This window comes from Strongylocentrotus purpuratus, unplaced genomic scaffold (assembly GCF_000002235.5).
Source record: "Strongylocentrotus purpuratus isolate Spur 01 unplaced genomic scaffold, Spur_5.0 spur5_scaffold_8, whole genome shotgun sequence".
Lineage (NCBI taxonomy): Eukaryota > Metazoa > Echinodermata > Echinoidea > Camarodonta > Strongylocentrotidae > Strongylocentrotus > Strongylocentrotus purpuratus.
Window position 1 is genome coordinate 28,019,604 of NW_022145614.1, and position 23,821 is coordinate 28,043,424.

General features: G+C 37.4%; 1 long non-coding RNA gene and 2 other non-coding genes across 3 annotated transcripts; all 3 read left to right on the top strand.

Moving 5' to 3' along the window:
• Positions 1-2,103: 2,103 nt before the first annotated feature.
• TRNAI-UAU lies at positions 2,104-2,177 on the top strand. Its single transcript has one exon. It is a non-coding gene; the product is annotated as a tRNA-Ile (tRNA).
• A 688-nt stretch (positions 2,178-2,865) lies between these two features.
• TRNAL-UAA lies at positions 2,866-2,939 on the top strand. Its single transcript has one exon. It is a non-coding gene; the product is annotated as a tRNA-Leu (tRNA).
• A 5,828-nt stretch (positions 2,940-8,767) lies between these two features.
• On the top strand, positions 8,768-19,255 carry LOC105446911. Its single transcript, XR_004062270.1, has 4 exons — positions 8,768-9,186; positions 17,057-17,173; positions 18,436-18,543; positions 19,001-19,255. It is a non-coding gene; the product is annotated as an uncharacterized LOC105446911 (long non-coding RNA).
• The last annotated feature ends 4,566 nt before the right edge of the window (positions 19,256-23,821 follow it).

Sequence of the window (23,821 nt, forward strand, 5' to 3'; positions counted from 1 at the left end):
TTTTTTCCTTGATCTTCATTCCATTCTATATAATATTAATTATATATTTCACTTTGATGTATGAATAATCCACAAGCACGCGTCCGCCCCTTCCACCCTTCCACACACGCACATAAACCCCGTCAACTCACACGCGCACATCCAAACCCACCCACACACACACACACTGATGTAAAATAAAAATAGACTAACAACCAGCTATTCGACTAGTCATCAACTCAAAAAGTCTTTTTCATTATTCATTTACTTGTACTTTTTTGGCATGAGTATTACAATTAAAGGTACTATGTCCCATTTGCAGGCCAAAACAAATGAAAAGGTTAAATTCCAACGGCATTTGAAAGACAATAGTAATTTAGAACTTCCCTATAAAAAAAGGGGGGCTTGAAAATGTCTTTAAGTGTGAAAATAACGACTATTAGTTGTCAAATCGATTTAGGAGCTATAGAGCCAGTAAGTTTGTACCGAATGGTCGTACGTTTTATGCTGCGCAAAGATTCAATCAGTGTATTTTCGGTCATTACAAAAAGTGGGTTATTGATGTAGACAAATGATTATGTACCCTTTACAGCTCAGTTTATGTAAGTTATTACCAAAGATGAAAACAGGTCAGTCAGTCACTCAATAGTGTCTGACAGTGAAGTCTAGCAAATAAACGCGTTTTCTTGCATAATTTGAATATGAGGACACTGCTAACGTTTAAATTTCACAGATAGGACATACATGACATAATTATTCATAATTCCTGCAAAGTTCTACAGAATTTGATGTTGGCTGCAAAAGGGACATAGTATCTTTAAGTTAATGAGATGTTATCTTTGCATTTATTCATAATAATAGAGCAATATTTTTCGGATAAAAAGATCGACCCTTTCACAGTTCCTTTTGTTGTTATCATCTTCGTGCTAGCTTTTATTCAAGGTTTAAAGGTTTCAAGATTTCTTTTTATTTCCACATGATATAACACAATCAAATGAATATGAAATATATACAAATTCAATAACAAAATATTGACAAAACATTTTACAAATGATTATACAATTGTTTAAATTAATTGGCACAATGGTAAAACATAGTGGCGGAGTCTATTAAAAAAGCATGGCTTGTATTTTATAGACCCCTTGATAATAAAAAAAAAAGGTGCAAGTGCCCTGTAATTTAGTAAGAAAATATATGTATAAAAATGCTTAGGTAATCCTATACCCTTCCCCTCCTCCCCCCCCCCCTACGCTACAAAACAATAAGGTTATCTTTAATATTCTTTAATATGCTACCAGAAGTAGCAGTGTTGATACTGAAATATTTGCATACTGCAATCGTCCCGCTTATTTCAATTGTACGACGCAAATATATGCCTTACATAAGCCAGACGAATTCCACATTGCACTACCACATCAGCGGATGAACATTGGAAAACGGGAACTTGCGAAATATTCTGATACATGGAATAAACTTCGTCTCTTCTATAGCAATAATTTGGATTGATAAACTTGATGTATAGCTTAGATGCTTGAACCTTCAACCCCAAATCGGAAGGAAGGATTCAAATTCTATCTATCTCTCTCATTCTCTCTCTTTCTCTCTCTCTCTCTCTTCTATGCAGTCTATTGTGTTCCTTTGCTTTTAAAATTAGTTCCATTAGTTTATCACTTTGAACTGCCCTTACCTGTCGTATAAATGATTGTCGTATCTCAGGCCATTGGTAGTTCATAATTTCCGAAGTACTAATTCAAATATTTATAATTTGCCCGTCAAATCGTCTCATCAAAATGCATATAGAGAAGTATTATACACATGCATTAGGAATTAGATGAACATTTAAATGGAAACAAAAAAAGGAACCATTTTCAATCCAATCTTTGTTTTATTCTATTGAATATGTCGTGCTCGGGTTTTTTTTTATAAAGCTATAGACAATTATAACCGTGAAATCATTAGAAATTATGTCACCGCAGAACCAAAGTTTATTTACGCATGCGTAATCGATTCTCCTAGCACATTTTTTTTGGGTTGCAATAATTATCAAAAAGTCCACCACTATAATTATATGTAGAGTAGTTTGTAACATGTATAATCCTTTAGGGATTTCGAAAATATGTTCATGGGGGTGTAGCTCAGTGGCAGAGCAACTGACTTATAATCAGAACTGGTCCCGGGTTCGATCCTCGGTACCTCCAAGGGGATTTTTTCTTCATGTCAATCCTCTTCAATCTCGTTCATTTTTCTTTTATATAAGGATATAAGGATATTTCTTTCTTTTTTCATTAGAGAGAGGGGGGAGAGAGAGAGAGTAAAACCGTATTATCGTTGACTCAATGTAGATGTAAGGATAAGTTTCATTTAGGTAGGCTGTGGCGTGGCGTGTGTTCACCTTTGAGGCGGCACTGAAACGATTGGGGACACCAGTATTTCTCGAAAAATGAAATGCAAATTTCCCTTCCAAACGTCCATATTTCTCCATGACCCTCCTAACCCCTTTACACCATCCCTTCACTACCGCCCCAAATCCATCTCTCTCTCTCCCTCTCTCTATCTCCCTTCCCCTCTCTCTCTCTCTCTCTCTCTCTCTCTCTCTTATCCTTCTTCTCCCTCTCTCTCCTCTCCTATCGTTCTCTCTCCGCCCTCTCTCTATCATAAATCCACACGTCATAAATATCTACCTTTTCTCATATCGCCACACTCCAGTGTCCTCACCCTAACCGACTTAGCCATCTTTGTAAACCTCAACCCCCAAACTGATAATTGTTACTAAACTGTCTATCGCGTCACCATAAAAACACAGGATATTGCGAAATGTTCTCGTTTAAAATACCCTTCGATCCTCCTCGGAATATTATGGATTCATAAACCTCATGATTATGTCGAGGGGGTATAGCTCAGTTGGTAGAGCGTTCGACTTAAAATCGAAAGGTCTTAGGTTTCGAATCCCAATACCTCCAAAAGAGGATTTTTCTTTTCCAAGGAATAATCAACTGTGTGTAATAATGGCACAATATTATGTCTGTCACATCCGTTCGGACATCTCTTACCCCTTGTCTTTATTTCACCTATATGCTTTTGTTGCATATGAAATGTTTTTTCGCTCTCCTGAAAATTCCTGATTTTTGAGATACGAGGTATTGTCACCCTATCGATGAATATCTTTTATATTTGGACTTCACAACAAAATCTACGAAGAATTCTTACCCTATCCTTTTCTTGAGTAAAGACTGGTTAAAACATCACAGAAAATCTGAGACACTGTCTGTAAATCTTCGCTGAAAAGTTGCCTTAAAAAGGCTGAATGTTACGATCATTCGGGAATCGCACACACACTGCACTGTATGTGGTCTCCGCGCTCGCACAAGGAAATTTTGTACACGTAAACCAAAGGGGTTCTCAGCCAAATTTATTCATGCGGCCTTTACCCGGGGCAACGGGTATCTTTTAAAAAAAACTATTGACCGGTACGCGGGCATGGCTAAATTCACGACTCCAATTTCGACTATTCAGATGGCTATATTTTTGAAGAGAGGTATATAATAGTTCATAAGTACTAAATCAAAAATGTTTAATTTACTAGTCATCATCTCATCTAAAGCACAAAGAGAAGAATTGTACATGTATTACGAAATAGATGGCTCTTTAAAATGGAATTTTAATCCTAACCCTAATCCTATTAAACCTTTGACGAAAATTCCCCTAGCAATTGTCACAGGAATAAACGTCGCACCTGGAACATCATCATTATCCACCAACCATTATCCACAGAAGGCGTTCCTTAAAGACAATTTATACTCGTCCGTTTCCATGTCACAGGGCTTCTTTAAATTGCTACGCAGTAGGCCTACTAGTTGTTTGAGCATAAATCTCGCCGCAGAGAGAGTCGGTGTCCCATCGGGAAATTGCTGCAAGGGATTGGGAAAGCTTTCTCATGTTTTTTTGATTCGGAATTCATGATGATGGTTGGGGTTGTTCTTGTGAAGTAAGTGGAAGATGTTTCTGGAGGGTAAGCACATTACGTAAGGCCTTCCAGTAAAGTGAAGTCCACTCTTGGGTATTGATACAACCTGACATCGTGATATAGACTACCGAAGGCTGGCAAAATCTCCATGCTACGAATGGTGTTTTTAGAACATTGCGTTTCTTCCTTTCAGTGGTTTAATTCCTCTTCTATCTTAATTTCATTACCAAACTGTTCAGCATTTTAAAAACCTCTTGTCTGTACTGTTTAATGATGATGAAATAGACCACAGAGTTGGACCAGGTGGTACACGATAATATATATACAAAAGTCACTTGAGCTTGACGTGAAACTGGATGACCGAAAATCGGTTCCACGATTTCCGAAATCGTATAAGGAATCCAGCATATGAAATATGAACCGGTAATTGCAATTACAAAAGTTATCGATTTCAATTTCTTTTTCCTTGCTGCTAATGCATGCTTTGCTATTTGGTAATCGTTTTTCATAACCTGATCTTTACACGAAATCGTAGATACAGACGGGTTGATACGATTGTAGAACTTTCGGATCTGGAATACAGCTTCTTCACGTCGAGCCATATCGTTGGTGTGTTTCCAGGCAGTTCGAATTACGATCAAGTAGAGTACCGTGATGATAACCGCTTGAGCCCAGAACGAGATGGTATAATTAAAAATGGCTATTGGTAAGAAGTCTTTATCGGTTGAGTCCATGATGCACACCCCAAATTCTCGAAAGCGAACGATGTCAAAGGAGTGTCCTGCGAATTCGAATTCGAGAAGGCCAATGATGACCATGCTGCAACACGTCGCTACCAAGACAGCAACACAACGTCGTAGAGTAACAATTGACGGATATCGAAGGGGTCGGATTATTAAGATAAACCTGTCGATGTTGAGCAGTGTCACCGTTGCTGATGAAAAGGCTAGCACGAATCCCGCACAGGTTCCAATCGCTTTACAAGCTAATTCACCATAAATCCAGTAACCCGAAATAGAAGGTTTGATCATAAGGATATGTATAAACGTGACCATAAGATCAAAGATGGCGAGAGCGATATAAAAGACTTTCGAAGTATCTGCCAAATCATTCAGCCTAGGTATAACGGTAAGGTTGATGGTGTTGCAAGAAATAGAAAGTACTGTGCATACAACAAGAAACCAGGCTGCAGGGATCGGATGAATATGGTCCCATGATTCAGTACCGGCTGCAGATTCTGTCGCAGACATGATTGATTGTTGATATAAGGCTTCTTTTTGACAAGATCTACCAAAGTATCAATATGGACATCAGTGGGATTAACAGAAACCTTACTGAAAGAACTAAATGGATTTACTTACATGCATATATAGACTCTCGTAGTTGACTCTGTCTATGCTCAGTTTGCTCGACATTGGTTAAAACACATTGCGTACTGACTGCAAGCCTCCATCTAAACACTGTGTCATAATGCTTTGAAGTCAGTAGCGTTGAAAAATTTCGGTACAACCGCTATGATGAAAAAGCTCAAATTTGATAGTCCTTCTGGATCGATCAAATTGAATGATTACTTTCTGCCTCATTAAGATCAGACCGTACAAACAGGATACCGGTCACCAGGCGCGTACGCAGGATTTATTCGAAAGGGGTGTTTTAAAATGGGGTTGGGGGGGGGTATTAAGGTCAACTTTTTTAGATCACCTATTACCACAATTGGGTTTTAGTTATGATTATTTTTTATTTAATTTTTAAAAAGTTGAGGGAGGGGGGATATCCTCCAAAATACACCCTACAAAATTGAGGGGGGTTTGACCCCCCCCCCCCCTGCGTTTGCGCCTGTCTGTCACTGTTAATAACATTCTTGTCTGCCCTCATAACGAAGGGAAAGTGGAAAATGCAATATTCTTTTAACGTCTTTCAACCTTTCATCAGATTGCAATCCACAATATTGCCAAGTGCAAATATAGGCATCAACGTAGAATCACTTTAAGCCAACCCTTATCATGCAATGTCACTCATCGAGTAATTAGCTTTTCATGAATAAGTGTCAGGTAGAAGAAAAGAAGTCCTCGCTCGCATTCATGACACTCATCCGAACTTTCTCGTCCAAACTTTCTCATTCTTTCTATTTTTCTTGTGCGCCTCGGAATAGCATATTGTCTAGATAGACGGCGCTATACAAATGCCTATTATTATTATTTATTTTAATCAGGACTTCAAATTCTAAGGACCACTCTGACTCTTGACAAGGACAAAATGCTCATTTTGGTTCCCTACTCAGTGGCGGATCAATGGGGGTTAGGGGGTTACCCCCCCCCCCCCCTCTTGGGCTGTCAAGTGAAAATGTGAAACGCATAGAAAAACGCCATCCTGTGTCCAGACCCAAAAATCGCCAGACCACAAATACACTGTTGGTCATAATGGTGGAATATTTATTTTTACCCCAGTTTAGGGAAGGATTTTTAAAAATTATTTATTTCTAATAGATCTAGATAATGGCATACATTCTCACATTTTATTGAATATTAATTTGCGAGTGTTTGTTTTGCGTGACTGCTTAATCATATGTGTGCTACTATGCTAATCAGCTGGGACCTACGTCCTTAAGTCATAATTGACAGTAATAAGGATTAATGCCTCACAAAAGAGCACTAATATATAGCTGATTGACACGATTTTTATCCTGGGGCCTCACAGTAACAAGGCCATTGCTTAGCCCCTGAATCATGACTGTACGCAGTGTTTGCCAGGGTACGCGGCCCCTTCCACAAATCCCCCAAAACGAAGAAAATGCAATAAATTATCAATAATTCATTGCATTTCCCCCCGGCCCCCAACAGGAAAAATTCCTCTGTAGGGCCATGCATTATGGTTCAAGGCATGGCCACAAAGAGGACTGGCCTCATTACTGTGAGGCCCCAGGATAAAAATCGTGTCGATCAGCTATATTAGTGCCCCTTTTTGAGGCATTAATCCTCATTACTGTCAATTATGATTTAAGGACGTAGGTTCCCTAGCTGATTAGCATAGGAGCACACATATGATTTAGGAGTCACGCAGAACAAACACTCGCAAATTAATATTCAATAAAATCTGAGAATGTATGCCATTATCTAGATCTATTAGAAATAAATAATTTTTTTAAATCCTTCCCTTAACTGGGGTAAAAATAATTATTCCACCATTATGACCAACAGTGTCTATAATTATAAACGGAAGATTCCAGATGTAATATTTTATCATGTCTGTTATTTCCCTTGAAGATTTAATTTCATTCCTTATTCTATATATCACACATCATAATAGTGCTGTCTGTCGCAAAGCGACAGTGACCGCCTTCACTTTCTCTTTACAGCTGTTCTCCATTCAGCTCGCTGACATGCAGCAGTCGTCCAAGTCTTGATTTCGATTTGCCTCAGCTTAAGGTTCCTCTTGGCCATGTCCTTGTAGCGAAGCTGTGGTCGACCAATCCCTCTTAATTCGCCCGCGGGTAGTTGCGAGAATAGTATTTGCTTCATATAGTAACCTCTCAAAGGGCATCCTGATGACATGGCCCGTTCCCCGTAGGTTCTTCCTCATCAGTAGGTCCTCAATACAAGGTAGGTTTGCTCGCTCTAGTATCTCTTTGTTGTCCTTCCGTGTGGTTCTAAGGTGTCTCATCCTGAAAGCGTAAAATTTGTTTACTTGACTTTTGTAGAGAGTCCAGCTTTCCGCACCGTATAAGAGAGTGGATAGGACGGCAACCCTGTATAGTTTGCACTTCACTCTTGTTGAGACATGATGATTGGTCCATAGCCTGATTCGCAGTCTTCCAAAGGAACTACTGGCATTTGACATTCTTTTCACCAGCTGAGAGTCGATGCGTCCGTCCTTGGATATAGTGCTGCTGAGGGAGGTGAAGCCATCTACCTGGTTTAGAGCTGTCCCATCCACAAGGATCTCCTCCTCTTCTCGGTGGTCTGTACCTGGTTGGAGTAGTACTATAGTCTTTTTGATGTTTATTTGTAGACCTACCGAAGGCTGGCAAAATCTCCATGCTACGAATGGTGTTTTTAGAACATTGCGTTTCTTCCTTTCAGTGGTTTAACCCCTATTCTATTTGAATTTCAAGACCAAATTTTTCATCATTTTAAAAACCTCTTGTCTGTACTGTTTAATGACGGTAAAATAGACCACAGAGTTGGACCAGGTTGTACACACTAATATATATAAGAAAATCACTTGAGCTTGAAGTGAAGCCGGACGACCAAACATCGGTTCTGCGATTTCCGAAATCGTGTAGGGAATCCAGCATATGAAATATGAACCAGTGATTGCAATGACAAAAGTTATCGATTTGAGAAATTTCTTTTTCCTTGCTGCTAATGCCCGCATTGCTATTTGGTAATCGTTTTTCATAGCCTGATCTCTGCACGAAATTGTAGGCACAGACGGGATGATACGATTGGAGAACTTTTGGATCCGGAATACAGATTGTTCCTGTCGAGCAATATCATTGGTGTGTCTCCATGCAGTTCTGATTACGATCAAGTAGAGTACCGTGATGATAACCGCCTGAGCCCAGAACGAGATGGCATAATTTAAAATGGTTATTGGTAAGAAATCTTTATCGGTTGAGTCAATGATGCAAATCCCGAATTGTCGAAAACGGACGATGTCAAAAGAGTCTCCTGCGAATTCCATCTCGATAAGGCCGATGATAACGAAACTGCAACACATCGATACTACGACTGCAACACAACGTCGTCGAGTTACAATGGACGGATATCGAAGGGGTCGAATTATTAGGATAAACCTGTCGATGTTGAGTAGTGTCACTGTTGCTGCACCTGATCCACAAACTCTCCCTAAGATAATCAAGGGAGATTTTACCTCAGTCTCCCTGGTTTTTCCTTCTCCAGTGCGTCTATTGGTCATTAGTTGCTGGACTCTCCAAGGTTAATCAAGGCAGAATGGCAATCATATTCTCTGTGCACATTAAGGCTGCTCCCGCGTAGGTACACGCGCGCATGCATATCGAGACCTGCGAAATACCGGACATTTGGCTAGCGAGAGCCCCACGATACCTGCAGGGCTAGTATCACAGTGCAGTGAGCTAGAGCAACGGAGATCATGAGGCCTGACCCGCCTGAGCCCGGGGTGGCTGCTGTAAACGAACTGGGGTACTGGGTAGATCCACTCACGATACGTGCGAGAAGCAGTGCAGTAGACGGCAATATCTCAGCCATCACACAGGATATAACGTGAGTTTCTTTCAAATCTGTTTATCTAAGACTATGTCTGTAATGTAGAAAATATCACTGTCTACACTACAACCTAATTCAATGTTAATTGATGATAGATCTACTCGCCTAGATCTAGTGTATCAATCATGTTTGTTATTATTGTTATTTTATAATTGTATTTTTCGCAATGGGAGCTGAGCTGAGAAAGGGGCCCCGGAGGTGGTGGCATCCGCTAGGACCAGACAATAACAAAGCCATCTGGTATGGGGATGAATTCTTTAATAAAACCAGGGTATCTCATATCCCTGATAAAACTGAATTCTGTCTACCGGTACGTTTCCGTACACAGACGGTACTGTTTGTCGCAACACACAACAGGCTGACTTTTGCCACAATCCGACACATAATTTTTTGTTTGACAGGCAGAGAATTGACCGACTGAGCTGAGCCAACTTCCCTCCTCCAGCTCCAGTGCCTGCGTGATGAGATTAGGGTTAGGGCCTACACAAAAACATTGTTTCGTAAAATGTTGTTGTGACCCGAAAGAGGTTGAAAATCCTGATCTAGGTTTTACACAGGGCCGGGGGGGGGGGGGAAGGGGGGCGTGGCAATTCGTTTAGGGGGGTCGTCCTCCCCGGAAAATTTCCAAAAGTGCCCCCCAAAACAAACACTTACTATATAAAGACTGCAACACACCTTTAGGATCTGGAGGGTCCAAGAGAGCAGCGTTTAGACCAATACAAATGCCAAAATCTTTTCGCTCTTGTAATATCCTTCAAAATTTTCAAGTAAATATTGTAGAAAATAAAAGAGAAGTGTGAACAAAGTATAAATATTAAATTGTCAGTTAAAAATAAAGCTGAGTTCTTGTTATGTGATTTGCATTGTGAAAGAAACGTGGAATATACAATGACTGTACACAAAAAGATGTGTATGGGACTACACCAACATGTGGCATAACATTCTGTCCCGATTGTTATGATGTTACATGCCATATTTAGAAAATTAAGGCATTTGAAGAGCCATGCTTTTCCGGAAACATTTTGTAATCTAATGTTCTTCCACACTTGTATAATACAATGATACCGCTCCGATTTAAACCACTGGAGTTATGACCACACGGGAACCCAAGGGCGGATCTACAGGGGAGGGGGGTTAGGTTGGGGGGTTACTCCCCCCCCCCCCCCCCTCCTTGGGCTCCCAGGTGAAAATGTGATGTGCATAGAATAACGCCATCATGTGTCCAGACCCACACAGTATTAGTAGATGTTAGTAGATGCCAGGAAAACTTAAAAATAGCAAAAACAAAATCGCCTTGCCGCTCTATGGCTCGTGGACAATGGCTCTGCATCGCCATTGGGTCACCCCCCCTTGGCAAAAAGCTAGATCCGCCCCTGGAACCCATACCAGAAACTTATTATGGGCCCTTGGTCAGATGGAACTTGCAGCCTCAGTCATAACTAGTCTCGTTGTCATGGCTCATTTCAATTACATGTGTATGTATGGTTCTGGGTTATGGTTATTGTCAGCTCCAGTGCATGTCCTACATGTGTAACTTCATACATGGGTTCTGACACAAGTGCAAGGTTATCCATAAGATAACCCTGAATTACCTCATACATTTGCACCGCTGTGATACCCTACAAGCCATATCAGGACAATTAACCCCTTTGACAACCCCCCTCCCCCACCCCCCGGAAAATGACCCCAGTGGACAATTACCCCCCCCCCCCCTCCCCCCTCCCCACCCATGAAAAAATCTCAGACAATGGATGACTATAATTTCATGTATGGAGAGACGGTGCCAGGTAAAAATGTCAGAGGTAAAATTTCAGATTTAAAAAGTCAGAGGTAATAACTAAACAAGTAAGAGGTACAGCAACAAAATGTAGGGGGAGGGGAAATTAGTGCTGTCATAATATCTAAGCACTGTATCACACAAAATGTCAAGATTCAAGCTACCGGGCCAGTCCATTATATCTCCTTCTTCCATATCATAATGTATATTTTCTAAATGACTGTGGTGTATTGTACTTTGTACAAGTATGTCCTAAGGATAATACTATGTGGAAATTCGAAACTTATATTTTGTGATCAGGTTTGCATATGTACATTGTATATGAATTTCTAACCTTTTTTTCGATTTTCTATTAAAGTAGGTTGATGTTTTAATGTTTATTTGGTTTTGAGGAAGTAATTACATAGAATATTAAGATTGAATGAGATAAAACAGGGAATCAGTTATAAAGATTGCAAAGAAATTCCACAAATTCAGACATCAGACCCATCTTCATGTTGATCCCAGCAGACTGAGCAGAGCCTCTTATTATGACAAGAACACGGTGCACCAACAAGCCTACTGTATAAGAAAACATCAAGAAAAAGACACACATATGCTTCCCCCCTCATCAATACTTTATTACAAAATTTTAACAAACAATGTCAGAGCTTTGCTTGAAGAATGTCAGATAGTAGGCCTACATGTACATGTAGTAAACGTTGAGACATATTTAGCCAGGTATTTTGTAATGTGCTTTCGCCTTTTATGGCAGAAGTTATTCTATTTGTTGGTTTAAACATAACACAGTGTAACTGTATATAATAACATCATGTTTGTGATTAAGAAACGTGAGAGAAATACAGTTCAAGTCCTTCAAATTCCACTCGTTGTTTTCTGTCAAATTTATGGTGCATTTTTTTTAATGTGTAGACTTGTACAAATATATACTTGCTGGAATACAGTGTATGCCAGCACACATTTTATCAATCCTGCACCAAATATTGGAATATCCTTCAAACAATATTATCGTATACAAGCAGTCTCATGATTCTATGAATTTGTACAGTAAAACTATGTTTCTGATATGTTGCTCATGATCATGAATTTGCCAATTTCAGAGTTTGATCTTTCACAGCAAATAAAACTGAACATTTTGCCTTATTTGACATTTTTACTTGTATTTTTACTTCTGACATTTGTACACCAAGCCAAAGAAACAAACATGTAGACATGGCTCTACGAAATTAACCATGAGAACATCATATATTTTGGACAATGTAAACTTAGACCTAGGCAGTTAGGGAGGTGCAACCCAGCCCAGTCAGGGCATCTGATTTACTTTCCCTTTGAAATGTCAAAACATGAATAATATTATTCAAAAGCTACATTGTTAAGAGTTCCAGTGAGAATCTACCTTAATGGTTGTGTGAACATGTGCATATGTATGGAGTTAAACTGCATACTTGTACCCAAAGCTTTAGGACACTGTAGCATTTAATTATTTTGTTTACAGAATTTGCTCCAGAGAAGTAAGGTACATATATGTACCTAAATACTATTTTTATCAATTTTCAGGAAGGGTAGGGCTTCTGTTTTTTGTTTTTTTAAATTAATGTTAATAAGGTCATCAGCCCTCTTGTTCCTCCTATTCTCCTCTCTTTTTGCTTTTTAAATTTATTTACCCTGGGGGAGGGGGGGGGGGGGGGCGTCAACCACTCGTTGTTTAACGTGTAAAACTGACTCTAGACATCTTTTTTTTTCTAAATTCAAACTAATTGTACCATCAAATTAAAAGATAGTCTAAATAAATCAATGGGTTTGTATTTTCTCTTTATATAAAACAAAAGGATATCTTAGACTTCAGACTACATGTACATCAAATTCAGCATTATGTTATAATTGTAGTAGAATAGGGGCCATGTTATTTTAACTGCTTGCACGAAAGAAAGAAATCATCAAATTTAAAAGTTTGTTTCAAAACATTGATTTTTAGATTAGAATCAAGTGTTTCTGTAAATTTGTTAATATTTTTTATTCGGAAAAAACAAAGAAAATCATTGAATACCAAAAGAGTACATTTGGAAAAGAGCCACATGGATGCTGGGAAAAGAAAAAGATTAACTTAATAACTATTTCCCAGAGGTCTTCTTTTCCAATCTATGTGACTTTACAGAAATGGTAACAATAAAATTGTGAGGTATACATAACAATTTATAAATCACTATTAATCAACAATAATCATTGATAAGATAAAAATTTATTAAAAACATAAAATAAAATAAACTTACCCCCCCCCCCCCCCCCCCCCCCCCCCCCCCCCCCCCCTGAACAAAAAAGAGGGAAAATGTCGCTTTGTGTACATGTACATGTACATTATATAGCACCATGGAAAAATGGGGGGGGGGGGAGGGTGAATACATGCACTCAAATCCGACTCTTAACCTGGAATTTTACCTGAAGATGGCACTGTGCAGCTGGGTATGATAACAAAAACAGCAAACAAACAAAATTGAGACAGAGACAGCTCATCATAATTAACTAATTTATGTTAACTCATCTGTATACTGAGAATTTGTTCTTTTAGTTTTAAAGTCAAGTAAGAAATAATAACACAACAACAGTCTTCAAATCAGTATTGAGAGTATACTAGACACTGGGAAATGTGTGGATGGCAGAGCCATGGAGTCTTTGAGTGCAAGCTGTCAAATGTTTGAATCAAACAGTGTCAGAATATCTTTGGTTATGCAGATAGCATTTTGGACAGCTTCACATTTTATAAGGCCAACAAAGACTTTGAGAACAAAGCTAGTCATAAGATAATGTCGCCTGGAAAAAAGCGTGTACCACTTTAAAAGTTTGGAGGTGTACAGAATACTCCATTTCCTGTTTTCTATGTTTGAGAATAATTCGTCTAGCTCATCTTTGTATCTATTCATTTTTTCAACATTTTCTCTACTGTGTATGAACCAGGCACGTTGGCCATATTCAATAATGCTTATGGAGAACGAGGCATTTGTACAAACACAGCAGAGAGTCACTTGACAGATTGTTTGCTACACTGATGATGAAACTTAACATTCCATTAGCCTTTGATACAACATAATCAACATGATTTCACCAGGTCATTTTATTATTCAAAACAATGCCAAGGTATTTATATCGCGTAGCAACTTAAAATATATAATCATTAATATGGTAATGGGGTTGACCTGGGATTTTTTATTCGGTAATGCGCATAACTTTACATTTGGAAGTGTTCAGCTTCATTTTGATTGTCAGTCACTACATATTGACTCTAGATTTGTGCAGCTACATGAACATTGTAGAATCTGTAGCTAGATATGAGAGATTTAATTGTTATTCAATTAGTTGGAATGCAGAACTGAACAAAGTCTCTCCAAAATACCTTCCTTTAATACCATTTTGCCAATAACTCTCACATACTTATAAGGGTTATACTATGTAACAGCAACAGTTTCGAAATGTGATTGTACAGGTTTGAAAATCATCGCTACCAGTAGGTTAATAGTACTTCTCAACCAAAAAATCATTTTCGAAATAGTAGTCATGGAAATGGTTCATTAGATGGCACATATTGTACTACAATACATCTAGGAACCTGCGAACCCTTAAACAAGCCCTTGAGCCCAGCCACAAGAGACTTTGTCATTTGCATCAAATCATACTTATTCCACATTCTAATTTTACTTGTTTGAATATTTGTTTGTGGACCACCCTGAACATGTGGAAGAAAAGCCTGTTTAAAATTTAACAGTAGTACAGAGAGCTGTGATGTTTTGAAAGTGGTGATGGATCCATTTCTGCTTTCATGAAGTTAATTTCATGAAGTAATTTGTGGAACTCAACTTATTTCAGTCAAATGCATCTAGAATGGTCTAGAAATCAAATTTGCTGTTTTTTTAAGTACCAAAATTCCCTTTTAAGTACATATATGTTTATACTATAAAAGTGTATTCCTTTTGTATTTCCTAATCGGCCCTTTTCTATCAACTCTGTTATCGCCCTTTTTTTTATATATCGGTCACATATTCCTCTAACAAAAAACTGGACAGCTTCTTTTTTTTTTTTACTAATCTTGTGACAAACAATGTAAAGAAAATATCCTAGTATGTGTCTTAATGTTGAAGACAGAATGAGCTATGGTATAATTTCAAGCATCCATGTTTGCTCTTAAAATGACATGCATGGCCCTACATGTACATATGCACATATTTTCTGATCAGTCATGCGCTTGAATGAAAGATGCAGTTTGTCCATTTAATTTCCATTCTGTCCTATAGATTTGGTAAAAGCTAAAATAATAATTATTATTTTATTTATAAATCCCTTCTCCCTGAGGATCCTAACCACCAAATAGCATTAATAACCCAAGATGTAACTAACTATGGTCAGTTATCTGCCCATGGCCATGATACTTTGAAATTTCTTTCAATATTTATACAAATAGAGCAAACTAAAGCATAACTTGTTTTTATAAATTCTGTGTGCAAAGTTATTCTTTGCATAATTTTTCTACTTCAAATAAAATGTTTCTCTATTTTGATCCCATTTCCACTCTGTTGCTCTATGTGATAAGGATATTCCTTATGCAAATACAATCTCCTACACATAATGATTGGCCTTTCTTTTAAACGTTATTGGATTTGTGTGTGTGTGTGGTGAGTGCGCGTTTTTTTGTGGTCACTGTTATGCTTAAGCACAGCACTCAATATAAAATGTTATTCTTTAACTCCAGCATGATTTCATTTGCGTTTCATATATTATTTAATATGTAGAGCCATCCCTTGGCTTTAGTATTTTAAGGAGGGTTGGGGATGATTTGTTTTCCTCACCCCTCTTCTGTTCAAAGTTAATGACTGCGATGGATTAGAACAACCTTTATAGTGACTTTGAGACCAATTTTGTGGACAGTCCATAGCAAGGTTTGGCAAAACTTTATTATTATATAATTGCCATGTCAAATGATAATCATAGCTGGCACTAACATGATATGAATCTTTTTGTTTATACACGGCATCTCAAAAAAATGTGCAACAAGATGTTGATTGGCAACATCTTAAACAGCACTCATTCATCCATTTCGCCAGTAGTGCCGTCTTAGTATCTTCTGAGTACTCTTTATGAATCGTACGGGGATCTAATCTGCAAGTTAGGATTTGTTTTGCTACATGTATATGTGTCATATTTTAGATGTTACAAAGAAAGCATGATGCATGGCATCACCGATAATCATCACTGATACATTTCAAATTGCTATTTCATTAGCAATCTCTGAAATGTCATGAATATATATTAGTTGAAATACATAGTACTAGAACCAAAAGAGAGTGCTCCAAGGAATTTCTGATGCAAATAATTTGTGCTTACTTCTTATTTATTCTTTTAAACTTACATGTAAAAAAAATCAGGTCCAAGATTCTGGTGAAGTTCATGTTGAGAGTAATTATAAATGTACCATCGGGGCCTACCCTACACTGTATACTGGATAGCTGTGATCTGCAGTTTTTTTTTGTATAGTATATTACTATGGAGGTTCATCTAGCGGTCCTTAAGAGTAGAGTAGAATATGATTATCTACACGTCTTTGCAGCTCCTGATTAGATTTTTACCTTCCTTCTCTCTCTCTCTCTCTCTCTCTGTCTACCACTCATCCCTCTTTTTTTCAATTTGCTCCTATTATGTCTTTCTCTTTATGATCGGAAGAGGTTGCGGTATTGTCATTTACATCAGTTTCCTATTTATGTATGAATGCATTTATGATGTGACTCAGAATGAAGTTTTTTTTTGTACTGTCTGCTGAAAGATGGAATGGTGTTCACTCATTCTTGTTCAACATTAAGTTAACCCCTTTGGCTCTCAGCATACAAAATCATGTTTGTGCCTATGTTAAATTGTATGTAACATCAATGGGAGACAAATTTCTGTATTACAAATGTATTATGGAAAATAAAACCAGAATCTTGAAACTTGTAAATGTATTGTAGACTAAGCATGCTTAATTAAATTCCTTTGAATTTTAATTATTTTACATGTTTTTACTGATTGTATCTATTTCAATATTTTTCTTTTGTATAACCCTAACTACAGTCTTCTTTGGAGCCATATGACAGACGTATACAGCTGAAATGGAATTTCCCTTCAACCGTACAATATTTCAGGGCTTATATTTCAGGAATCGGTGTTCGCCCAACGTAGCAGTTGCAGGTACATGTAATAATGCTATGTTTTATTTTATTTACAATTTTACATTTGCCGAAGTCCTTTCCCTGGAGATTATTCAAAGCAAAAGTATGTTCATTAAATGTATATACCTTTTTTCATAAAGTTTTCTTGTGAAATATCATGAGTTTTAGTCAAATTCCCCCCTCCCCCCACCCCTGTTTTTGTTGCTTCTTGCTCCTTTATATTTCAGCTAGCCCATAGACCTACGATATATGTTTAGGTCTTTTTAATTGAAATGAAAACATTGCTTTCTTCAGTCATTAATATGCAACATATGCATTATACACATATTGGGGATATGTTACCCCAAAAATATATAAGAGCAAATTACGTTAATGAAATAAAGTGTGGACGAGAGGCACTGAGCTAAAAAAAAAATTAAAAAAGGAAATGCAATCCAGGCTATGTACTTACAGCAGTAAGAACAGATTTAGGCTTCACTCAAGTCATAATGTAATTATTGTAATGAAGTGTTAAATATAGGGTCTGTGCTTGTAGACTAATAGGGAGCAAGAGAGGGCCATAGCAGAAACAGAAAGTGAATACATTTAAGTCATTTTAAGATATCTAATATCAAATGTAACTTGTCACTTTTTATCTCATAGAGCTACGTTTATATTAACAGCTGTGGTTGTAGTCTTATTCAGGAAATATCATAGGGAATGTCACTAAAATAAAGTCATTTGTTTACTCCATTCACAAGCTTTTAATACCCTATTGTACATCTCAAAGAAATCATGTTCACAATACAACTTTGTAATGAATGCACATTTCAAAAGTTGATGCTCAAGGCCATTGAAATTGCCTGTGTTGCTATGATATCGTTTGGTCAATTGAGACTTACAGCATTCATACATTTATTTTGTATAGGATTTTCCTCAAACTTCCACTGAGTTTTGTCTGTCATTTCTCTGCTATCAAGTTCATCAGTGTTTGTAGTGAATCTTCCCTCTCTTTTAAATACACCTTTTCATTATGATTAACATTTATAGATTCTCTAATGCATTGAACTAGCCTCTTTGCAAGTACACACTTTCGTATTTTCATGATTTCAATATTTGTTTTTACATGTATTGTAATGCTGACTCTGATAAAACAGTACTGGAATTGTTATGTACCTACTTTACGTTCACTCGTAAACGTTGTCATAGTCAGGAAGATGACTAGCTACACTATAATCATGATTCTATTAAACTATAACTATGCACATGTAATGTACTGTTTCAATTAAATCTTACTTACAGAAAAAGGACAACAACAAGTGGCACTATTCATGTATTCCTCCAAAGTGCTCATGCCAATCATGCCATAGCTGAACTTTCCTGAAAGACTGAGTCAATGAAAACTCTAAGGTAATTTTTTTTTAAACTGATAAGTGTCAAAGCCTCACTATATATGCTTTTGTCATGATCTCTTCTTAGACTATACATAAATGGGGTTACAGCGTAAGAAAACCTTTCCGACGTTTTTAGGAGTATACCCATGAAATATATATTGAGAATAGAATATCCAGTCATATTCTACATACATGTATTTGAAGAGTTATATCTAGGGATTTGATATAATGACATGTTCGATAATGATCAGTTGTTGTACTTGATTAGATGCATTCATTCCTTAAATAAAGGCTTTGTAGCATACATGAATTTGAAATAGAGATCCCTCCTACTTAATTGTTATGTGTATAGAATTCATTTAATTTTTTTTCTTATTCGAGACCTTTTGCAGAACCCCAATAGAATCCATTTGATTTGTTTGCGTGATTGTATTTCACCATCCATGCTATCGTTTTCTTATTTCACTGTGCAGACTTCAACATATGTGCAGCATTTCAACCGAGAGTCAACACCCTCCATTGTAGTGTTCGGCAGGCTTTTCAATTGGAGTTTGGGCTGATTTCAATCGTAATAATAATAATAATAATATTCAGTTCCTGTATAGCGCATGATATGTTATGAAATAACACCTCTATGCGCTTCCAAAGAGCTTTGGAAATGATTACCCTTTAGCTCCGGCAGCCGTTATCAGGAATAATCCTGCCAGGTACCCATTTACCTCACCTGGGTTGAGTGTGGCAAATGTAGATCAATGTCTTGCCAAAGGACATTAGTGCCGCGGCGGGACTCGAACCGCAGACCTTGTGATCAACAGTCCGGTGACGTATCCACTCGACCACAACACAGGACCACCGCATAGCACTTTATGACTCTGTCTGCTTAAGCATGGTTGTTTCCTGATGCAACATCATCAACACATGCTTAATTTTCTTGCGTAGTGCTCGTATATCCTATATCCTGAGAGTTACTTTTATTTGTGTTACTTTATTTGGTCTGATTCACATTTGAACTTCCTGGTTTCTAGTGATGAATTATTGGCCATAATTGTAATTATCATTGCATGTCTACTTTAAGATGTGATGATACAGAAGGGCTACAGCCTAAGCACAGCTTCATATGCTTCCAGCCCCCCCCCCCCCCAAAAAAAACTATTTAAATGAATCACAAGGAGTAGAAAGAGAAAGAGAGAGAGAGATGGGGGAGGGGGTACTAATATGAAGGGATGGGATGGGGATTTTCAGCTATCAATGAAATTGTTAACTGACATATATTATCATTAATATTTCATTCACATGTTGCAGGAATGTCTGATGTTGAAATAACATGTACGTGAAGGTACAAAGTAACCACATTGTGTAACATATTTCCTAGTGAATGTTACCAAATATGTCAATGTAAAAGTGTTCAAAACGAATAGTCCCACCATTATTGTCGCTTGATAGGTCTGAAACCATGCTCTGTAATTGCCAATATGACAGTATGTGTCTATTTTCATAAAAAATTACACAGTGAGAGGGATCAAGAAACACTGTTTCAGTTCAAATGTACTATTCATAAAATCGAGATGGAAATCATTATCATTTCTCTGTCTATAACTATCTGATGCTTAGCTCCAAGATTAAGCGTGTAAAAGTAAGTGCAATTTTGTTCTCTTCACTCCAACCACATTGATTTACTGAGCATGATTCTGCATAAATTGATGAGGAAATGTAACAATACACTATAAAAATGTGTTGAATTTTAAAAAGTTGCCAGTTTCCGAAAAGTAAATCAACTGAAATAGGCCCTACAAGGATATTAATTCCCATTAATTGATGTCTTTGTAATGCATGTTAATTTCTATAATGTGATATCATCAACTGTTTATATTTCATACAGAAAAATATAGAATACAGAAAATTAATTTCATTTGAAATGAAATAAAATTTAAAAACTATATATATATATATAATTCAAAATGATAGTGTTAGATAATTTTCAGATTGATGAGAATGGATAAGGATTTACGATTTGAATATATATTTTCTATGTGAACCTACTAAGATGTATGTATGTACATCGAGTTAAATTAGATATTTGTCTACATATGCTATGAATGGTTTTTCAAAATGTGATGAAATTCAAATGTACATGTATATATCCAATCTTGTTGTTGTTATGGCTTAAATAACTTGGAGGACTAGGAGATATAAGAAACGTTGATTAATTACTCTTGATTGATTATTTACTCTTCTTTGCATCGTTCACTCTAACTGGCAAAACAGCGACAATTAGTAGACACACAAAAAAGTATTGCCAAGGCAATTTTATTTCTCTTATCATCCTGTAATGTATTTTTCTCTTCAATGTTTTGCAGTTGCAATGTGCAGAAGTTGGTATTGCTTCCGGTTCTAGGACACCTACCCCCTGAACAACCATTCCCCCAGTGCCCTACCCCCTGGACACCCACACCCGGATAACCACCCTCTAGGACAACTACCCTCCTGACAACTATCCTAGGGGGTAGTTGCCTGGGGGGAGGTAGTTTTCCGGGGGTAGTCGTCCTAGAGGGTGGTTGCCCTAGGGGGTAGTTGTCCTAGGGGGTAGATTTCCTAGAGGATGGTTATCCGGGTTGATGTCCAGGGGTCGGTGTCCGGATACGATTACTTTCCATGAATGAATCTAAATGAGCAAATTATCATGCAGTATCATGAATTTCAATTGTTCTTTTGCAGGGAACATTTTAATTTATATCATAGCTAGCCAGTTCTGAAATATCCTCGATTACAAATTACCATGCTCAAAAGTTGGAAATTATACATGTAGTTTTGTTTTCATTTTTGATATTGTATAAAATAGCGTATGCAAGGGTTGTCCAAATCGCATCACAAGTATACAACCGTTTATTTAAAATTAACATTCATATGTGTTTTCTGGAATAAAGTTTGTTATTTTGTATTATTGTCCATTTCATTCAATTTTCACCAACTTATTTGTTCAATATTTCTACTTTTCCTCAGAACATGTGTTGTGAAGTTTGAATATTCCTTGTCGGTTTCATTATGCCATGAAAATAAGCTCATAAATGTAAATGCCCTTTTTTGCCCTCCTTAACGATTTTAGATATACAGTTAACACATGAATTATTCATACCCCTTTGTATATTTGATTTTTTTTTTCTTTTTTCTTGTGTTTTTCGTTATTCAAGAATAAAAGGTCCACTAAGGGTAAATTATATGTTGGCTTTAATATATTACATTCTCAAGAAATGTAAATCGGAACAAATCAATTTTTTACATACTAATTTAAAAACTTGGTAAGGGTATAAATAATTTGTTCAATGTACATGTAGTGTAACATGTTTCAAAGGAATGGAAGTTTGATTTGAGTGTGCATTCGTGTTAGGGAGGAGAGAGAGAGGCCGGGGAGGGGGGGGGGGGGCACCAGTATTTTTTCGCCACTTTTTCAGAGAAAGGCAGGCACCTTGGGGTTCATTTAAGTAAAACATTTAATGCTGCTTCCTGGAAATTGAATGCATATACGTAAGAACTGTTTTTTCTAGAGTTTTGGAAGAATTATTATATTCGGGTTAGTGCAGCCTAGACAACCAACATCACAGGCACGTACATACGTTTGGCATTTCAATTTCTACTGTTTGTAGCCATGAAGGCGTTAACTTTGTATATATATATTAGTTTTATGCTCTTGTGACTCAAAACAGAATTTCACGTTGACTAAATTTATGATAGAATATGTGATTGAATAAAATCACCAATCATTTTAATTTCACTCATTAATTTTCTTATTGCCTTTTTCTTTATAAACATGTATGAATATGATACAAAGAAACGGTGTTTAAACAAATTATTATAAAGTATTTGCCATCACCTGGGCCATGGACATAAAATTATAAATTAAAAAAAGTAGGCTTATATGCATCTTCTCTTTGTGTTTTGAAGAACATTCTTCAGAGAAATACACATGACATGAGATCATGATTTATCTCTATACATCTCGCAAGTTTCACCTGCTTTGTTTAGTTATTTCCATTGTGGATGTAAGACATCATAACTCCCTATAGGAGGTGACATCATATTTTGTAACCCCTTTCATATTCACATCTTAAATATATACGGGCTAGTATCGCTCCACCTGGTAGACCAATAATATTGCTATAAGAACATGACACCTCGAAACTGGACCTGTATAGTTGTGAATATGCAATATCAATAAAACAATATCATCTGCTTCAAAGTATGAACCACAACATATTTTCAGCACAGGACCACAGTACATGACTGTACTTACAGAGGCAAACAAACCTGGCCACGTAATTCAACAGGGCATATTTGTGTTTCATGCGTAAGGGTGTGGCACTAGCTTAATTTGGCTTAGCGGCAGTGTATATCACATGTAGTTGCTCTAACTCGGATGTATCACTCCTGATCCCATCAAAACGGACAGAGTAGAGTGTAATGAGCATGCAATCTTCTGCCAAGAAACGTTTCATGAATCAGGATACGGTAAGATTACTTATCCTAACCCTATAGGCTTGAATAGTTCATGGTTACAAAATGCGACCCGGCTGCTAAGTAGGGGTGTGGTTGTATAACTTACCCCCAAGTGCATTCAATTTCATTATTTTTGGCCCGGCCCCTCCCCTCAGTGTTATTTAGGGTACGCATATTTGTGTTCCCAGCACCCCCCCCCCCCCCCCTTTCAGAAAAGTCCGGTGTGTAAATTCAATACGGCCGGGTAGATCTTTTTTCTTTGTTATACAAGCCTTTTTAGCACCCCCCCCCCCCCCCCTCTTTCAGCAAAAGTCCAGTGTGTAAAGTCAATACGGGCAGATCTTTTTCTTTGTTATACGATCGAGCCGGAGATTTGGGAACACGCATGCGATACCTCCGTTCCCGGAGGGGGGGGGGGGGGTATTCGTTACGACTTAATTTACTGCAGTAAAACTAAATATAAAAAAATATGATGAATAAGTATAAGAAAAATGAATTATGAACTACCAATTACCCCGGACCAATATCAACGAAAATTTAAGAATCCCCATTACACCATCACCATCGTTATCATCATCGCCCCCTCCCCGTTTCTGTCTGTCTCTCTCTCTCTCTCTCTCTCTCCGTCTCCCGAGACGGTAGTCAACATAAAGAATCTCGACTTTTTCATTTTTGGGATGAGAAAGATATCATATTAGTCGCGTATTAACGCAAGTTTGATTGGCATTGATGAACAAATTATAATCACCGTAGTCGTCCAAGAAATGTTCCAGAAATTTGTGAAATGCAGCTATTTAAAATAT